Raw genomic sequence first — 16,075 nt, forward strand, 5'->3', positions numbered from 1 at the left:
AACACAGACTAGCCCTGGGCCTGCTACCACGGACTCTGCCAGTCACTGACTCCTTGCCAGATCTTCTGCAGGTGTTCTCACTACAGAGCCTCAGCAGGATTTCGGGCCAAAGGTCACTTGGTTAATTCTCTGTATCTTGCAGATCTTATTGCCATGGTTATTATTGACATCCCTTATCCCCTATGCCTATATGTACTGTAAATGGGCGTGAAGCTTGGTCCCCTAGATGAGAAAGCAAACATTTCATTTTTTAAAGCCTTTATTGCTGCATGATGTTTTGGTTCTGAGGTGCATATTGAATCATACAGATTCTGGCAGAGTTTTCCATCATCTCATCCATCAGGTGCCAAGGAATGTCCTATCTTGACTTGGTCCTTGCCATTTTGAGTAGGGAATGATAATATTTAATTCTGGTAAATGCTGGGCAAGAGCATAGGGAAGGTGGGACAAGTTTTGGAGCTGCCAGCTTGGAAATTGTCCTTTTTGGAACACAAATACAACACTGTTGATTAATCACTGCCTAATTTTCACACACAATAGGTTATAGACAGCACTTTTACATCTATTTGTACAGAGTCACACACAAGCCTCTCTGCCCCACCTCTTCTGGTGGAGGAATGTGACATCGCAAGCTGATGACGACTTCAGGAGAGCCTCTCAAGAAAAAAATGCTCCTGCAAAGCTAGCTTATTCTTTGTCCATTGAAAGTAAAATATTTCAAAGGATAGGCAAGACATTGTTTTTACAACCTTTACTTTGGAGAGTGCCCAGAGGAGAGACAGGCTATTTAAACATAGGATGCTTTTCCTTGCTGGATGTGCTCCCAGGCGCCCAGTTCGGGAGGCTTTTTGCGCACCTTTTCCTGCAGTTGGCCAAATGGCATGACATGGAGTGCTTTTCGATGGCTCTGCTAGGTGTCTGCTGCTGTCCTCAGTGCGCTCGGTGGAAGAAGCCTGGGGCCTATTTTAAAAGTTATTTTGTGGAGTAGAGGGTGAAAGCAGTGTGGAGCAGGTGAAGACGGAGGCATGAGGTGAGGAAAGTAGCTCTGCAGGGAGCAGCTGGAGGATGTTTTGGGTATAGAGAGCTGTGTGATAATTGTGAAGGCAATCTTGAAAGGTGTTTGATCAAGTGCCTCCTTCTCCAGCCTTAGCTGTTACTGAAGAACTGGGAAATTGCCCTCACTTTTGCTCAGCTCCTGCTCCCTGCTCGTGCCTTCATAATTGCCATCACTTTCACTCGGCTCCTGCTCCCTGCTCGTGCCTTCGTAATTGCCCTCACTTTTGCTCGGCTCCTGCTCCTTGCTCACGCCTTCAAAATTGTCCTCACTTTCACTTGGCTCCTGCTCCCTGAACGTGCCTTCATAATTGTCCTCACTTTCGCTCGGCTCCTGCTCCCTGCTCATGCCTTCAAAATTGTCCTCACTTTCACTCATCTCCTGCTCCCTGCTCATGCCTTCACATTTGTCCTCACTTCCACTCGGCTCCTGCTCCCTGCTCGTGCCTTCGTTATTGCCCTCACTTTCACTCAGCTCCTGCTCCCTGCTCGTGCCTTCGTAATTGTCCTCACTTTTGCTCGGCTCCTGCTCCCTGCTCGTGCCTTCGTAGTTGCCCTCACTTTTGCTTGGCTCCTGCTCCCTGCTTGTGCCTTCAAAGCGGTTGTGCAAGGACAGGTCCGGCTCTGAGAACCACCTCTGCATCCTGCTGATGTCATTTTTGAGATTACTCAGGGAAGGGGCAGAGACGCATTTTGGATATGGTCTGCTGAGACTGCTGCTCCTGCCGTTGGGCTGCTCCGTCTCCAATGTAGGGGTGCTGCCTTCAGCTCCTGCCTCTGGGCTGTTGCAGGCAGAACCGTCGTGCTGAGGAGCCCCTGGGTGTGCTGTGGGGAGAAGGAGCCTGTTAGGTGCTTTTTAGGTACTCTCTGAAGATACCAGGGGACTTTCCCTGTGCAACCACACACTTCACCAAATACAACCTTCCTGCTGACGAGCTAGAGGAGAAGTTAAGGAGGCAGAGAGGGCAATGTCCTGCGAGAGTGCAGTTCTAGGCCATAGGCAGCAGCTAGGGGAGGAGCAGAGCTGTGCAGACGTTTACCATCTGGCATGGGGGTTGTTTTGTGAGTGTTGTCCTTCTGAGCTCCTGGAAAGCATTCCAGGAGGCAAATGCTGCAATACCATATTAAACCCTCTGCACCTCTCTGCATGGCCACAGATGTCTTCTGATATGCAGTGAAAGAATGCAAAGCAGCAGCCCTGGCCGGGGACAATCATCAGTGCATCCCCCTACCTGTGGAGCTGTGTGTGCGCTCCGGTGACTCCTCGGCCGAGGGGCTGAAGGGCAAGGCGATGTGCTCCCCAAATATTGCTCGGCAGTTGTCTATTAGGAACTCGACCAGTGCTGTCACCTGCCCACAGAAAACCACGGATTTAGAGATTTGCCTGTGCCGTTGCAGAGAGTGCCGGTGAGGGGTGCCCCCAGCGTTCAGAGGTGCTGCTTTGGTGAGCTTTTGCAAGGGCAGGGGTCTCTGTGGGCATGGCGCAGAGCTGCCCCCAAGGCGGTAGCGAGGGGGTGAATTCAAGAGACCTTGTCATTGCGCTCCTTCAGCACTGCCAGCGGGAGCCCGTTGTCCGTGCCGGGGCTCAGCAGGTTTGGCCCCACGCAGATGGCCAGGTTGCTGGCGTCCATCCTGCTGGTCTCCACGTTTTCACTGATGTGATGGAGCACGGGGAGCAAGCGCTGGAGCAAGAGGAGGTTTGCTCTGGGCAGGTTGTCAGCCACCCTGGGGAACACAAACAAAATGTAACATTAATGCAGGGTGCAGGAGCTGCTCCTTCTTCACTGGAGCAAGTTTCATTTCAACTCACAAGAAATCATGCTTCCTCGTGTTTTGTAGAGCAATCTTAAACACCTTGAGGAAATGTTATTGCCAGAGAAGTGTTTTTCTGTGCCACTTGCCCTCAGAACCAACCCCCCCAGCAGCAATAGCAAGCTGACAGAAACAACAGGTTTTTACATGAGACTCCCAGTTTCCAGAGAAGTCCCTGGCCTCTCTCAGCCCCTCCAGAATGGTGGCACTGGTTACAAAACTCACCGTTTCAGTTCATCAATTTTCTCCTGCTGGCTTGGCTTCTCCAGCGCTAGCATCCACTCGTCATAGAGGTTGTCCGAGAGGAGTTTGGAAGGGATATTTCGGAGGAAGTCCTGCAAGGCCAAGGAACTTAGATGAGGCTCTGGACACTACCAGTGAGCAGAGGGGGAGCATCCTCATGACTTGGGCTCCCTTGGAGGCAGGTTGCTTTGAGCTCCTTGCTCCCAAAGGTGCTCCTGAGCACTGAGAGTGCAGGGGGCTGCGTGAGTACGTGCCAAGTGCTGTGGTGTGAGTGCAGGAGCAGGAGCCAGCTCATATCTGAGCCTTTGGTCTGGCCCTGCATCTCAGTAGTCCTCAGTGAGGAGGAGGTGGAGGAAGTGAGTTTGCCATGGGCATGCAGGGAATCCAGGGCGGAACTAGGGGAACTGAAAATCCAGTTGAGAAGAAAAATGCCCAACTGTGCTCAGCCTGAACCCCTGAGTTTGGCTTCAGTAGGGTTTTAGCTTTGAGTGCCACTGAGGTCAATGTGGGCACTCAGGTGGGCCCTTGCAGGTTAGCCACGTGCTCTGAGAGCTAAAAGTCAGAGGACTTCACCTTCAGCACCACTGCCAAGAGGTGCACAGGTTTGCTGTCCAGGTCAGCGTTCTCGCCCTGGTTCAGAACCTCCTTCAGCTCCTTGCGGGCCTTCTCGCTGGCCGCTCTCCTGAAGATCCCCTCAGTGGCAGGCCCTTTCTCGTACAGTATAGCCAGGAGATCCTGCAGGAAGAAAGGGACAGTTTTGTTCTTGCAGGCACACTCTGCTTTGCTTGGCTTAGTAGCTCCTTCTTGTTCCACATAGATTGCACTGGCAGGAACCTGCTATTTCCTAATGCACCCTCTTTTTGCCCTGGGGAACCCCCCTGACTTCAGTGGAGTCCTCAAGCCACCATGTTCGAATCCCCTCCTTCCCAAGCCAGCCTCGATGCCCGGCAGAGATTGCTTGCAAGAGAGAAAAGCCTCTCTGCTGGAAAAGCCAGCTCTGCGGGGAAACTCTCACAAGAGCATCTTTCACCCAACGATAATGTTCATTGCCAGTCCTCGACTGAAGCCCTGGATGCTTCTGCTGCTGAAAGATTCCTTCAGGTGACTTCTGTCACACCACAGACATGCACAAGGGCTGGGCATGCGGCCTCGCACGAGCAGCCAGGATGCCTCCGTCCCCAGGCTTGCTTACCTGCACTGGCTGGGGCAGGCCACCATCCTCCCCGCAGACGACTGCCAGAGGCTGGCCAAAGAGAGCCGCCCTGGGGCCAGAGTCGAGCTGCCCTGGGCGGTCCCCGCTGGCAGAGGCTCCTCGCCGAGCAAGTGGCCAAGATATCAGCGGCCTTCTTGCCTTCGCTCCCTCTGCTGCAAGCAAAAGCAAAGCCAAACTCAGTGTAGAAGATGCGGCGGAGAGAGCCGGACGGTGCCGCTTGTGTGTGTGCGGCGCCCTGTGCTGCAGGGTCTCCTCCAGCTTGTGCAGAGGCGCAGAGGTTTTGCCTGGTGGGAGGGAACAAGCAGCGTGTCAGAAGGCAGCTGCTCCGTCTCTTTCTCAGACTCACCAGGCAAGTGGCCAAGGCCCTCTTGCACGTCGGGAGGGTCCGAGCGGGGGCATTTCTTGGCGTCAGCCTGCTGCGAGAAACGGGTGAAGGTCACAGAGGTGCCCCTCAGCAGCCGGGGCCGCGAGGGAGTTGCTGCAGCGACGCAGGCATCTGCGCGAGGCTCCCGGGCAAAGCGGAGGGCGCCCAAGGCCCGCGGAGGAGAGGCCGGAGGTGCGGGCCCGACGCTGCCCCTCTGTGCCACGGGGGCTGTGGCAAAGGCTCCTGCGCAGCCAGCGCCCCCGAAGCGGCCCTGCAGCCCGCAGCCCCCGCACGGCTGGAGGCTGCTGCTTCGGTGCCCAGCAGCCCCAGCGCGGCACGAGGGCTCTGCCCGTGGCCGCGGGGACGGTGCGCCCTGCCGCGCTCTGCCTGGCACGAGGCATTTGCTGCCTTTGCCCGCCCCGGGGAGCCGCCCCAGGGGCTGAGCTAGCGCGCGTGCACAGGCAGCGCGGGCAGGGAAAGGGAGCCCTGCTCACCTCTGCCGAGATCAGCGTCTCCACGGTCGCCGCCGTCAGCGACACCTCCTAGGCGAGAGAGCAAAGAGGCACCGTGAGGAACTGGCCAGCTTTGGGCGCCTTTGGGGAAGCCGAGGCGCTGTCGGGGCGCGGCGGGCGGCGTGAGGACACTTACGGGACGGCAGAAGCCGACGAGCTCGGTGAGGAGGCGCAGGGAGGGCAGTCGGGTGAGCCTGGCTCCCAGGGCTCCTGGGCTCTGCCTGTGCACAGGGAAGGGCACGCCAAGAGCTCTGTCAGCGCCAGCCCTCGCTGCTCTCTGCTGCCAGCCAGCCCCGCGCTGCCGAGGGACCCCCAAGCCCGAGAGCCTGTGGCAGCGCTGGCTGGGAGCAGCGCTCTGCGGCGCCCTGCCTCCTGCTGCCCACGGGCCTCCTCCTCGTGGGGACGGACGGCAGCGGCTCGGGGTGCCCGCGCCTGCCGGCGAGGAGCTGCGGTGACAGCTCCTGGGCTCAGTGGCGACTGCGACCGCGAGGCTGAGCAAGTCCCGCCGCTGTGCCCAGGAGCTGCCCTGGGCGGCGGGTGCCCCTTTCCCCAGCGACGTTCCGGTGTTTCTGCGTGCAGCTCCACCTGGAGCACTCGCCCGCTCTCAGCCCTACGGCGGCACGTGGAGTTCCCCGGCAGAGCTTACCGGAGCATCGTGTCCAGCCAGAGCTGCTTCACCTCCTGCGACCTGCAGCGCAAAGAAGAAGCGGCCTCAGCCCACGCTGCTGCTGCTGCTGCTCGTCCTCCGTGGGACAGAGCTGGCCCCGAACAGCTCTCGCCCCCGTGGGCAGAGTGCCAGGGCCAGGGCTGAGCCGTGCGGGGCAGGAGAGGGGCTCGCGCAGGGCCCTGGCAGGTGTCGCCCAGACTCACCCAAAAGTGACCACGCAGAGGTTGCTGGGCCAGACGAGGATGAGGGTGCGGCTGCACTTGAGGCCGAAGACCTCCTCCTCCTCCTGCTCCTTGTCCTCAGGCCTGGCCGCGGCCGCCTCCTCGCTGCACAGCACCCAGAGCTCGCTGAGCCGCACGCGGTGCTGCAGGCGGAAAGTGGGGCCGCATCTGCCGGGAGGAAGAGCAGGGACTCATCTGTGGGTGTTCGCCGTGGGGGCAACCCAAGCTGTCCCCCATGGGAGAGCCATTTCCAGGGGCAGAGCCATGGGAACGGTGGCCCTGAGCCGCGGGCAGCAGCAATGAGCCTCCTTCGCAGCACACACGCAGAGGACTTTGGAGAAGTCGCTGCTGGGCAATGATAGCAGCGGGATGCTTGGTGAAGGCGTGCAGATGAGAAGGACAAGAGCAGGAGCCTGTCGTGTTCTCCTTGCACCTCCCCTCATTAAAGACATGCTTTGTGCATTCATGGATCCCGCAGGACCCCTTGGGGCGAGGAATGTGCCTGGGGACGGGTGGTGGAGGCCGAGGCGGTGTCGGGGAGGAAGGAGGGCTGCGATGGCTGCTCTTACTTGAAGCTGGCGATGGCGACCGCGTGGGGGAAGAGCAGCAGGTGCCTGCGGCGCGTGCGCTGGTGCCGCGTCACCTGCGCACGGAGGGCGAGCAGGAGCTGGGGGCTGCTGCTGGAGACGAAGGCGCCGAGCGGCGGCGGGGGCCGGGAGGCTGCGCGGCCCCAGAGGCGGCGGCGGGCGCCAGGAGGCGCGGGGCCGGGGGCCCCGGGCTGTGCCCGCGTGCCGGCAGCGGGGCCGGCAGCGCCCCGGGCGCCGCAGCAGCTGGCCTGGCCCATGGCGCCGAGGCCGGGCGGACGGCTGCGGTGCGGCCGTGTCCCGCGCCGGGCAGCGCCGGGCGCTGAGCAGGCCTGCGAGAGGCCGGACGCGTGTCCCCGAGGCGGCGGCGACGCCGGGCCGGGAGCCACCTCTGTCCGCACGGCCGCACGCCGGCACAGTGCCGCGCTGGGGGACACGCGCTGCTGGCCGTGGCCGCGGTCACCGCGGTGCCACTGTGGTGACACTGTGGCACATTGTGATGCGCCGGCCGGGACGGGGGCAGCCCTGGGGGCGCGGGCCGGTGCTGCGGCAGCAAGGGGGAGTCTCCCAGCCTCCGTCGCCTCCGACCCCGCGGGATTTCCGCGTGTGCAGTCTGGGGCAAGGCAGCAGATGGGGCTGGTGTCTGAGGAGCTCCCGGCTCCAGCAGCGGGCTCTGTGCCGGTGACACCCCACATGCACCAGCCGCCCACTGCAGCCCCCTCCGCTGCTGCCTCAGGGGCCTGGAAACACTTGTTCTGGAGCATAAAGGGGCATCCATGGGAAGGGCCAGGAAAGACACCTGCAGATCCTGGCAAATTGCAAGCCCGGCTGTTATTGCCATCTCGTTGTGGCACAGCCTTGGCACCCCCAGGCAGCTTGGAGCGTGTGGTGTGAATTGTGTCCAAATCGTGTGCCCTAAAATGACTTTGGTAAAGTACAAAAATAAAATTCCAACTCGCAATGCACACTAGTTGACTGTTTAAGCACGACCTCAACTCCAGGATTTAGATGAGGCTTTGCTTCTCTTTTGACAGGAATTTTTGTAGCTACTGACACAAACCTCTTATCTGTGGGACTTGCCGTGGGGGGTTGTCACTTATTTAGGTGACTTAAAACTTCTTGCTAACAGGATCCCGACTCAGAGGAATTGAGAGATTCGTTCTTGTGTAGCAGTGGTTTCAGTAGTCCGTTACATCTTTCTGCCATCCCACTACTTTGAGGTCGATGAGGAAGGTGCAAAGTCCATATACACTGTTACTTCTTTCAGCTCCTGGAGGGATGTATTTCCAGCCTTCAGGTGTTTGCTCTAAGGGACTGATCTACTTGTCAGGTTTCCCAGAGTAGTTGACCTTCCCTGAGACTAGCAACCTGTTCTCCTTTTGACACGTACTGTACCACTGCTTGACAAAAAAGGCATGAGTCTACAGCGTGTTTGGCCAATGATTTTGTCACAGGCCATCGTCTCCTTGCAGCCTGTTGAAATAACTGCGAACTCGCAGTGTGCCCTGGCCATCCGTGTAACCACTTCCCCAGCCATTCTGCCTCCAGATTGTATCATACATTTATTCTAGCCAGATGATCAGCCATCTGATCCCACTTTTCCCCAGGGTTTTTAGGTTGTTGGTGGGCGGAGGCATGACCCATTGATATGTTCTTCAATTGAGCTACATCCAAACTCCTTTCCTGGGTCTGCTTTTCCCCATACGTCTCTACCATTTTATTGCCAATTGTTTCTCAGCCCGTTCTGCGACGCCAGGGTGGCACCAGCCCAAACAGCATAGGAGTCCGGACAGACTCAAGGCTCCTTGCTCCACAGGGGCAGGGCCAGGCGCAGGGATGCCGCAAGGGAGGAGAGTGCCTCAGAGCAGGGCAGAGGGCTGGGCACAGGCAAGGGGCCAGGTCCCCTCCTGCAGCACAGCCTGAGGTGGGCACTGGGAACGGACTGGCAGCGGTGGACCTCTCTCCCTGAGATGGTGATGGGCGTCATTAAAAACAGACAGCCTGTGAGCTCAGCCCACCCCACAGCTGGGCACCACAACTCCAGATATCCTGCCCTGGATCCAAGCCTGCATTGGCGATGAATCAGAGCTGTGGAAAGGTAAGACATCCCGCCAACACACCGGTGTGTCTGAGGGGCTGGGGGTCAGTGGCAGCCCTTGCTGCGCAGCCCTCTCCCTATGGGTGAGAAGGGGTAGCCGTGATGGATTCAGGAAAGATGGCCAAGGGGAGAGATCATCTTCCCCCACCTTCACTGCCAACCCTCCCTGGCAGCCCACGGAAAGCCCCCCAGGGCCACCAGGCTGGCCAGGGGCTGGGGCCAGTGGCGCAATGGATAACGCACCTGAGTACGGATCAGGAGAGTGCAGGTTTGACTCCTGCCTGGCTCGACCTTTTCCTCATCCCAACCTGGCAATGGTGGACAGCACAGTGATGGTGTCCGGTGCCCTGGTTCCTCCTTGGTGGCAACCATTGCCTGGTGTTTCTCCCAGCTCTCTGGCAGAGACCTCCGTGCTGATAAGGAAGGAAGAACTGGCTGGGGATGTGCAGGCTTTGGGTGCAGGGAGCCTTTTCAGGGTTGATCTGCAAATCCTGAGAGGAGTGGGGAAGATGAGTAGCAGAATGACAAGCCAGGACTTGAGGAGAGCTGAGCTGGGCTTAGTCGAGGGGCAATGGCTGAACAGGGGGCTCTTGTCTGTGCCCCAGCACAAAAAGGGCAGGCCAGTGGCCATGCAGAAAGCAGGTGCCACCACCACCATTGCTGTGGGCAGAAACGGGCTGAGCCACACAGGAACGAGCCTGCACCCTCCTGATGCATGGTCAGCTTGGTTGGCTCTTGCACCAGCGGCCTTGGCCCCCAAACAGCCTGGCACCCCCAGCAGCAGGGCTTCCTGTGACTCACCAGAACAGGCTGGAGGTGAAGGGTAGCACAGATTTGCCTTTAATCACCTGACCTTGCCTGGGACAGCTTTCCCCTCTCCAACAACTTTGCTCCTTCTGGGTCCCAATGTCTTGGAGAAGCAGTTCCCGGAACAGGCCACTATGCTGAAATAAGGCAGGACAGCAAGGGTAGGTGTGAGAAATGCAATGCAGAGGCCCCTGAGGGAGACCATCCATCTGTCCCCCCCGGGGTCATGGCACACTCTAGCACTGCACAGCACAGCACTACGGGGCCAGTGCCAGAGGAAAGAGGGTGCTGAGCAAGGTGTGTCCCCTGAGGGGCAGGTGCGGTGGCTGCCCAACACATCCTGGGGAGAGACTCCACTCACCTGGCAGATGCCCGGTGCCTGCCTCAGGCCCTGTGGCAGATGTGGACACCTCCCTTTTGCATGGCCTGACCCAGGACACCATCATCCCCCCTTCTTCAGCATTGCCCATGTACCCTGAGCCCTCACTGTCTCTCTGCACCTCAGCCCCATCCCACCCTGCACATTCATCCTGCAGCCTGGACTGCACTCTACAGCCAGAACTTGTCCACCCCCTCTTCACAGGGTGCCCCCATCCTCTCCACCTCCCGTGGCCCTGTTATGAGGGCACCCCTGGGTGATCCCATGCAGAGCACATCCCCAATGCCCACACCACGGTCTGTGCCTGGGTGCTGTGCCCCTCTGCCCAGACCTCGTGGTGCAAGGGCAGCACGTCTGACTCCAGATCAGAAAGTTGTGTGTTCAAATCACATCAGAGTCAGGCTTGGTTCAACACCAGGTGCCTTTTGTATTGTCCCTGTTTTGTGCTGCCCTCATCTTGGCCATAGGAGGAGTTTGCTGATGATGGGAGAAAGGTCAGCATCTGACCCATCTTCAATAAGGGCAAAAAGAACGATCTATGGTTCTGTCAGCCTCACTGCAGTTGTCAGACGAAGATGATGGAACAAATACTCCTGAAAGCCATGTCCGCATGCATGAAGGACATGAAGATGACTGAAAACAATGAGTATGTATTCACCAGAGGCAGACCATTCCTCACTAACCCACTTGCTTTCTTTGAAGAGGTGACTTCCTTAGTGGTCAAGGGGAGACCAAGGAACACCATTTCTCTTGATTTTGAGAAGACCCTTGACATGGTCTCCTACAGTATCACTGCAGCAAACTACAGCAACAGAGAGAACAAAGTGAATCACAAGGTGAGTGGAAGACTTGCTAGTCCACCAGGTTGGTGGTTAATGGCTGGAAGTCTGCTTGGCAACCTCAGTGTCTGATTTGGGGTTTTATATTGTTTAATGTCTTCACTAACAGCCTAGAGGATGAGACAGAGTGAGGGACAAGTCTGCCAGCGCCACTAGGTTGACCAAGGGCTGGGGCCAGTGGGGCAATGAATAACACGCCTGGATCAGGAGACTGCAGGTTTGACTCCTGCCTGGCTTGACATTTTTACCTTGGGGTGGTGGTGGTGGTGGTGGTCTGCTTTCTCCATAAAGGCCTTCCGTCTCCTGGCTCTTGTCCCACCTGTTGGGCCTTCTGCAGGGCAAAGGTGGGATGGCTTCTTGCCCTAAGGGAAAGAAAGAGTTCCTCCAGCCCTTATGGCAGACCTGAGCCCTGCTAAAAGGGCAAAATGCCCAGCCACCATCAAATAACACCACTGCTAATCTGGAAGCAGAATTAAGATCCTTTCTTAATCTTCCATCCTGCAGGCTAAACCAATCCAGATCTCTCAGGCTACCTAAGCATATGATGTGCTGCAGCCCCTAGCCATCTTTGAGGTCTTGTCTTGGTCTTGCTCTAGTTTCTCAGTGTCTTGCAAAACCCTGCGTGTGACATAGACAAGCTCCACAATGGAAAACTGCACAACAGAAAAGCACAGGTAGCCCCCAGTCCTGCCCCAAGCCTGACCCCGGTGTGATTCGAACACACAACCTTCTGATCTGGAGTCAGATGCGCTGCCTTTGCGCCACGAGGTCAGAGCAGTGGGATGCAATGCCCAGGCATGGACCACGGCCTGGGTGGTGAGGATGTGCTCTCCATGGGGACCACCCCAGGGGTGTGCTGGTGCTCCCCTAGCAGGGCAGCGGAGGGGGTGAGTGGGTGCCCAGGGAGAGGGTCACCATGGCCCGGTGTGTCCAGGTGGAGGATGGATGGCCAAGGCAGGATGGGGTGGTGGCGCAGGGGGGCAACATGCTCTCAGGGGATGAGGCTGGAAGCTGAAGGCATCGCAGGCTGAGGCCTCCTTAGGGACTGTGGGAGGCTGATGCCTCAGGCCAGGCCACACAGAAGGGCTGAGGGCCCCATTCCTCAGCAGAGTCTGAGGTGGGTGCTGGGCACCCACTGGCAGTGCGTGACTTCTCTTGCCAAGGGTGTGCTGGGCAGGCACCCTGCTGGCCCCACAGGAGACATGCTGCCCTGAGGTCTCTGATTCTCCCAGGGACAGGGGTTGTTTGCTTGCTCCAGGCATTGCTAGTGTCTGCCACAGCGTCCTGAAGATGCTGGTGGGGGACTGCAGGCCAGCCATAGGCGGAGGGAGGGTCGTGCTAAGCATGTGGGAACAGTGAGTGCTTGGATAGCTGCAGCCTTCCCACCCTGTGCAGTACATGTGACCGCTGCATGGGGCAAGATGGGATGGGATGGATTCAGCTGCCAGCCCAGGTCCCCTAGGATCATGTTGCCCCCTGTGCCACCATGCCATCCTGCCCTGGGTGGCCATCCTCCACCTGGACACCCCAGGCCTCGGCCACCATCTCTCTTGGCACCCACCCGTCCCCTCTATCACCCTGATCAGGGTGCCCCATGCAGGGCATTTCCCCAACACCCTGGCCGTGGTCCTTGCCTGGGCGCTGCATCCCTCTGCCTCGACCTCGTGGCACAAGGGCAGCGCGTTTCACTCCAGATCAGAAGGTTGTGTGTCTGAATCACACCGGGGTCAGGCTTGGGGCTGCACTGGGTTCCCATTGTATTGCCTGTGCTTTTCCTTTGAGCTAACCTGTGTTAGGTGCAGGACCAGCAGTAGTAGGACCCTGGTGCCCACGTGAGTGTGCACCAACTGGGAAGAGTCTGATCAGCCCTGGTAGTCTCCTCCGCCCAGCATTGCAGGTCAGGGCCAGTCAAGCAGCAATTCCAGTGACCCAGAGCATGGGTTGGCAGTCAGGGCCTCTGTTCCATGCCAAAAGGAGTCTCCAACGATTGCCACCCACTGCCTTATCTCAGTGTACGAGGTCAGGCATATGGGGCTGGCCCAGGTTGGACCATCCTCCTCCTCACCTGCACCCAGACCCAGTCCCTTCCCTGTAAGTGCCCTCTGCCTCCTGGGACATGTCAAAGACTTCCTGCCTCCACCACTGAGGGAGACTCTTGCCTCCTCACACCCTCACTCCTCTCTCCTACGCTTGTGCTCTGGTGCTGCAGGGTCCCTGCAAAAATCCTGCTGCTCTCCTCTTTGTCCTCTCTGATAGCACAATCTGCTATCTTTGTCCTGTACCTGCAGCAGCAGCTTGAGCAGAGGCACCTCTTGCATGACCCCTTTCCCTTACCTGGTGTTGAGGAGATGCACCAGGTACTCCCACACCCCAGACCCAACTGGGTCAGGACTGTGTAGAAGCCAGTGGTGGTTGTTCCAACAGACAACAGGATTTGTGATGTTTATAACATCCACACTATTTCTGCACCAATTCTCAGCCTTCTGTGGTCTCTCAGGGTCCCCTAAGACCCCTCTATGTGCTGAAGACTGTGTTATCTGTCAGGTTGCTCTTTGCAACTCCTGGCTGAAGCCTCCTCCTCCTCTCCTTCCTCACTCCCTCCATCCCTATCTCCCTCCTGCCCTCCTCCATTAGCGCCTCACCCTTCCTACTAGCATTTGCCCACATTTGCACACAGCCTGCAATCCTTCTAAGGTGTGTCCACCGTGAGATCAGACGTAATGGTCTCAAAGGCAGTGGTCCCTGACTGAGCTGTCCTCTACTGTGGGTAAGACTGTGGGTAAGACGCAGCTGTCTGCCAGCAGGCTGGCAGAAGCACCAGGCGATGGTGGCCACCAGGGAGAAACCAGGGCACTATCACCATCACTTCCACTGTGGCCAAGCTGTGCAAAGGAAAGGGTCGAGCCTGCAAGGAGTCGAACCTGCAATCTCCTGATCCATAGTCAGGTGCATTGTCCATTGCACCACTGTCCCTGGGCATCCTGGTGGGCTACATGTAGCCTGCTGAGGCATGGTGATGCTGACATGTGGGGGTTAGAATCGGAACTGGTCAATGCATTAAAAAAAAAAGATTGTAAGAGATTTGTGGTCCAACCTCCAGCTCAAAGTACAATCATTTGCAACATCAGCTAAGGATCAGATTGCTCAAGGCCTGATTAAGCTGAGTTTTGAATTTCTCCAAGCATGAAGAGTCCCCATCCCTCTCAGCCCCCATTCTAGGTCACCCTCCTGCTGAAGTTTTCTTATATTTAATTGGAATTTTCTTCCATAGCATTTCTGTTTGTTCCCCTCATCCCTTTGAGAAGAGTCTCATTGCAGCTACTCTATAGCCACTCATTACATAGCTGTAGACAGAAATCTGAACACAGAATCCCTGAGCTTGGAGATCATCTAGTCACCTCTGGAGAATGTCTAGTCCAACCCTCTTAGGGTCGTCTACAGCAGATAGGTCCAAGGAGAGAGACTGCCAAACTTTTCCGGGCAACCTGTCCCAGTGTTCAGTCACCCTTACAATAAAAAAAAAAAAAAAAGAGAGAAAAAAAGTTTTTTTCTTATGTTTGAACAGAATTCATTGTATTTCATTTTGTGCCTGTTGCCTCTTGTCCTGTCACTGGGTACCACTGAGAAGAGTCTCCGTCTTCCTTACACCCTCCCTTCAGATCTTTAGACACACTGACAGGATCCACTCTGCGCTTTCTCTTCTCCAGGCAGAACAGTCCCAGCTCTCTCCGCCTCTCCTCATATGAGAGATGCTCCAGTCCCCTAATCATCTTAGCAGCCGTCCACTGGACTCGCTCCACTAGGTCCGTGTCTTCCTTGCACTTGGGAGACCAAAAGTGGACCCAGCACTCCATACGTGGCCTCAGCAGTGCTGAGGAGAGGGGAAGGATCACCTCCCTCCACCTGCTGGCAGCACCTTTCCTAAGGCAGCCCAGGATGCTGTTGGCCTTCTTTGTCACAAGGGTACACTGCTGAATCATCTTCAGCTTGTTCTCCAGGAGCCCCGGGCTCTTTTTGGCAAAGCTGCTTTCCACACCCTGCCACTGCAGGCTGTCTTCGTACACAATGTGCTCGAGGCCCCTGACCATCCTTTTGGCTTTGCATTGGCCTTGCTGCAGTTTGTCAGTGCCTTGCAAAGTCCTGCACCTAACACAGACTAGCCCCACGGGAAAGCAGAGGCAATACAGCTGGTGCTAGATGCTTAACCAAGCCTGACACTGATGTGAGTTGACCAAACAGCCCTCTGATCTGGAGTCAGGCACACTGCCTTTGCACCACAAGGCTGGAGGCATGCAGCACCCAGGCACAGAGCGTGCCCTGCGTGGTGGGGATGTGCTGTCCATGAGGACCACCAGCACATTCCTCATTACCCGGTAATATATGCACAAAGGCCATCACTGCACAGTAGTCTTTTGTGCTGCCCTTAAGGGCTAAGGGCTTACCAGTTACAATCGCTTTTTAAATGAGAATTGACCCAGGCAGCTTGATTTCCTTTCTGGAGTTAATGGCTTGGTAGTTAGCAGCCCTTCTTCTGCAGCTAAGAGCACTTTCTGTAGGGGAGTGGAGTTTTGCTGAGAGCCTGTGACCACCAGGTGGGCAAGAGAGGGTCAGCTGTTGGTGTAGAGAGACCCTCAAGGTTCATGAGGGGTTAAGCAGGAGAGATTTAATAAAGGACTTACACTCCAAGCTGCATGGGGACCCCCAGGAGCTGCACAGAGGGGTCACTGATGGCAGGCTGCTGGACCTATGGGCTGGACGCACGGCTCGGATGCCCAGGCGGGACTCGATTCCTTGTATCCTAAGGGCCCCTTAAATCTCCTAGAACTATTTTCTTATTTCAGCTGTGCTAACCAAGAGAAACTACTGTACGGGAAGCAGTCAGAGGTTGCTGACAAAATGGAATATGCATGCCTGACCCTGATGGGAATTTGGTCAGTGTGTAGTTTCACACACTGGGCCTGCTACCACCTACTCTGCCAGTCACTGACTCATTTTCCAGATCGTCTGCAGGTGTTCTCACTACAGAGCCTCAGGAGGATTTCTTGCCAAAGGTCACTTGGTAATTCTTTGTATCTTGCAGATCTTATTGCCATAGTTATTATTGACATCCCTTATCCCCTATGCCTATATGTACTGTAAATGGGCGTGAAGCTTGGTCCCCTCGATGAGAAAGCAAACATTTCATTTTTTAAAGCCTTTATTGCTGCATGATGTTTTGGTTCTGAGGTGCATATTGAATTGGGTATGGCTGCTCATACGGATTCTGGCAGAGTTTTCCATCAT

The 16,075-nt window shown here is 56.8% G+C and overlaps 1 non-coding gene and 1 pseudogene across 1 annotated transcript; both read right to left on the minus strand.

The window, feature by feature from the left end:
• Window positions 1–783: 783 nt before the first annotated feature.
• Window positions 784–14,880, minus strand: LOC136991629 (T-cell activation Rho GTPase-activating protein-like; annotated as a pseudogene).
• On the minus strand, window positions 11,492–11,563 carry TRNAW-CCA (transfer RNA tryptophan (anticodon CCA)). Its single transcript has one exon. It is a non-coding gene; the product is annotated as a tRNA-Trp (tRNA).
• Window positions 14,881–16,075: the final 1,195 nt, after the last annotated feature.

This window comes from Apteryx mantelli, chromosome 3, assembly GCF_036417845.1.
Source record: "Apteryx mantelli isolate bAptMan1 chromosome 3, bAptMan1.hap1, whole genome shotgun sequence".
Classification (NCBI taxonomy): domain Eukaryota; kingdom Metazoa; phylum Chordata; class Aves; order Apterygiformes; family Apterygidae; genus Apteryx; species Apteryx mantelli.